The sequence below is a fragment of the Cupressus sempervirens genome, chromosome 6, assembly GCF_028749045.1.
Source record: "Cupressus sempervirens isolate cs-2001-9-10 chromosome 6, ASM2874904v1, whole genome shotgun sequence".
Lineage (NCBI taxonomy): Eukaryota > Viridiplantae > Streptophyta > Pinopsida > Cupressales > Cupressaceae > Cupressus > Cupressus sempervirens.
Window position 1 is genome coordinate 142,733,074 of NC_143123.1, and position 4,073 is coordinate 142,737,146.

Consider the following 4,073-nt stretch of genomic DNA (forward strand, 5'->3'; position numbering starts at 1 on the left):
AAGTGAAGATCAATAATAAAAAAGGTCAAGGAAACATACCAATATTCCATGATACCCTTGATGTTCAAATTCTGAATGCTACAAGAAATACATATTTCTGATATCTTTAAGAGCAATCTTCCAGTAAAAACATAAAAGAGTAAAAACCATTATGAACTATTCTAATTATACAAATTCAACCCAATTTTGTTATGAACTAATACAAGTTTAACCTAATGTATAATTTAGATTATTATGAACTATTCTCTAGTTTAACATATGAATGTTACTAAAATTTTGCACATGTGTACAATTTAAGTATTCATATAAGGAAAGTACATAAATGCCATTCATTTCACAAAAAATAGAAATGTCCTTGTATTATTCATTTTCAAATATATAACTGATGTTTACAAAAAAATGAAATGAATTGATGTGCTGAAAGGAAAAGATCTCACACAAGCTATGAGTATAACTTACTTTACTAATTTTCCTTTCATAAAAGAATATAAAAATAGATAAATATGTTTGAAAGAAAGAAATGAGGTTAGAGATAACCAGTCATTGCCTTTTGCTTTGACTGGTTATAGAATCCCTGGTGTGTTTGTTGTCTAGCTCCAAGCTTTGCATTCTTCAGTAGCTACAAAAATGAAAGAGAAATGGTATTAGATGCTGAAGGATCTAAGCAATGATTGGATGTCTCTACTACTACACATACTCTATCTGTTAATGTATTTCATTACAAAAAAAAGTAAGCTATATTTAATGCAATGCTGAAAGATATTGTGCAATAAGCCTTTCAAAGAAATAGAAATAAAAGTTACTTATGTGTGTCATAAGCCTGTGCTTGAACCTCAAGATGCAGATACATTTTTAAAAATAGAGAAGAAAAAGATAATAGTAGTAGGTCATCGCAATCGGTTTTGATGGCACAAAGGGATGTTGTGAACTCTTTGAGTAAAAATGGGACTTCCAATTTGGAATTGCAACAACTGTTATTGCTACTGTTAATTCAACAACTAGGAAAATTTTTATGCAAGCAACATTGGGTGTTGTCACAAATCAATCAAACAATGATGATATGATAGTAACAAAGGAAACTCTCAAAGTGAAGGATGAAGAGTTGCACCAATTGGCACAAGAACTTAGAGCAATGGATTCAACAATAAAGGAAAATTGCCTCAAGGGCCTTACATATTGTACCTCTTTAGCTTTCGAGGGATGAGTTTGCTTCATATGCACTCTTGATGGTGAAAATTGTGGACTAATTAAGAAGTTTGGGGAAGTGACAGGGTTGAGCAGCATCGACTTCCTTAAGGAGCATTTCTTTGAGGTCTTTTTCCCATTAACTGCATAGTATGAAAATACAAAGCAATTTATCTCTTTGCAGGAGAATCCAATAAACAGTTTGATTCTCAAAGACATAACTAAAAATATAGGAAAACTTTAAAGGATAAAAGGCTGGATCTAATAGAAAGATTTCAAACAACTTTAACCAATAATTTTCAGGATATTCAATTTATCGATGGTTTCTTTAAATCAATATATGTGAGATTGGGACTAAACATATTTGGTCTTGGATTCCTTACCTCATTGATCTTCATATTCTTGGTTGGTTTTTTTGTATCTTCTTAGATGGGTGCCTCTATTCTCTGGGTTGGAGAATGGTTTCAAAAGAAGGTGCCTCTTATGAGGCATATTTACTTAGCATCAAAGCAAATAAGTGGTGCCATTTCTCTAGATCAAAATACAAGGGCATTCAGAGAGGTTGCTATTATATGCCACCCATGAATAGGTGAATATGCATGTGGTTTTATCACATCATCGTTGATTCTGCAGGCTGACTTTGGAGATGAAGAACTATGCAGTGTCTATGTTCCTACAAATCATTTATATATTGGTGACATCTTTCTTATAAACTCTAAAGATATCATTCGACCAAATTTTTCTGTTTGTGAATGCATAGAGATTTTTGTATTTGAGGGTATGAAAATGCCACAAGTGATCTCTCCTTCAAAAAGAACACTACCAACAGAGAGAATCAGGATAAATAGAGGTTGAAGATTCATATTTGTACAATTGTGGTTAACCATTCATTTTCATGTAAATGCACCTAGTTACACAGAGCTTCCGTTCATGTAAAGCTCATGTTCTTTGTATTTTAGTAGACTAAACATTGAATTGGTCAGATCTGTATCTATTGTAGCGTAAAGAATGTAACATTAAGTCAAGTCAATGGTAGGGTCTCAAACTTGGATAAATCTAGAGATTCTTCAATTTCAGTCTGTGATAGATTAAATCAAACAATTTTTCAGAGTGTGTCACAATTCATGTTCGATTTTCTACTTGAGAGTAAAGAGCTTCCAATTCGTAAAAAAATGAGCATGCAACCATCAGCTTGAAATAAATATTCAAAGCTAGGAGAAAAACAAAATAATGGTGAATGAAATATACAAGATGCAAAGTTTGATAGGTGGAGTTTGTTGAAAAAGCCTTGCATCTTGAACAACGACGATGAAACCCAGTTAAAATTTGCCAGAGAAAACCAAATTCAAAGCTCCAAAAAATATTCATGATGGCTCAGATCCAAACCAAATTCAAAGCTCCAAAAAATATTCATGATGGCTCAAATCCAAAGAATGAAACCCTCCTAGGTGAATGGAAAAGGCCAAGAGAAAAAATCAAGTGTTCGTGATACTATTAAATGTTCAAGCATAAGAATAGGCATGAAATCCCAAGAGAAATTCAAAGCTTTAGCTTTGACAATGACAACATCAAATATAGAACATTTAAATGCCAGAGAGAGACAATAAACAACCTCAACATATATTTTATGACAACGAAAGGAAAATGGTATATGTAAACTAGTAAATCATACCTTTAACAAGCTCATTAATGGTGGCCAACTCCAAAAATCGAAGAAATCCTTGAGTAGAAGCTCCAACAGAGATATTTCATGGCAAAACTAGTAAATTTATTCATAGTGGCGGTGAAAAAGAATCAAAACCCTCATTTTCTTCATATGAAAATGTAAGAAATGAAAATTTTTAGGGTATTCAACAACATTTTTTGTACCCTATTTCCTTTTTTATAATTTTTGGAGTCCATGGGCATTATTATGGGATTTTTATCCTATAAAAATATTTGCATTGTGAGAAGGGGTGGGGTTATTAGTATATTCATGCCTTAGGATATTTAAGGGTTTCATTTGTTTTTTTATTTTGCATAAATCTTAAATTTTTATAAAGAGAAACATATTTAAATGATATCGTTATAAGTCATTTAATATTTTTCTTTATATTTTAAATGCAAAAGAAAGCTGAGTCATTGTTTCTATGTCATGGTCTTTTAAGTGAGAAATTAGTTGGGAACATCTAGAGGGAATATAGGGCTTTTGAGGTCAAATTTGACTTCACCTTGGTAGTTTAAGTGTCTTTATGACCTGTTAGAGCAATTTTGGGGTAGTTTTGAGTGACTCATTGGGTTCTTTATGGGTTAGTAAAGTCTTAGGAGTTATGAAACTTCATTTTTGGAAGTTTCTGAGCCCTGATTTTGAGGCTTTTTGTTTGCATTCGACCCAAGGGTTGGGTTTGTACTTAATGAGTTTTGCAACTCATTTTTAGGGGGTTCTGATTATGCAGAGAAGTTCATGTGACTATTTTATGAGTCCTTAACTTTGTTTTACAAAATTTTGTAATTCAGTTTGGAAGTTCAATATAGGTGACAGCAAGGGTGATTATGCTATTTTGTGTTAAATGTTAGCCCTTCTTTCTTCCTACATTTTTGTGTGTGTATTTCTAGTGATTTGATAGAATAACTTGTGAAATTTCATTATTCCTTGCCATTTTGTCTCATTCCAACACCTAATTGTAGGAGAGTAAGTTTATTTGCAAGTTATAATTTGTGCTTTTGAAAGTGAAATTGGTTAAAGAGAGGTGTCTATGTTCCTCCTTTTATTAGTTCATTTCTTAAAACCTTGTTATAAATCACTTATGAAAATCTTTATAGGAAGTTATGTTTTGCTTGCACTTCAAATAGCTGAGTAATCCTTTCCATCAAGTGTATTTGAATTTCCATCATCACTTTTGGTGTAT

General features: G+C 32.1%; 1 long non-coding RNA gene and 1 pseudogene across 1 annotated transcript; one reads left to right on the forward strand and one right to left on the reverse strand.

Moving 5' to 3' along the window:
- Positions 1-332: 332 nt before the first annotated feature.
- On the reverse strand, positions 333-2,991 carry LOC149551625 (uncharacterized). The gene is made up of 2 exons (XR_016353321.1): positions 2,858-2,991; positions 333-619 (listed from the first exon to the last, which is right to left on the reverse strand). It is a non-coding gene; the product is annotated as an uncharacterized LOC149551625 (long non-coding RNA).
- On the forward strand, positions 628-2,040 carry LOC149551626 (protein LIKE COV 2 pseudogene; annotated as a pseudogene).
- Positions 2,992-4,073: the final 1,082 nt, after the last annotated feature.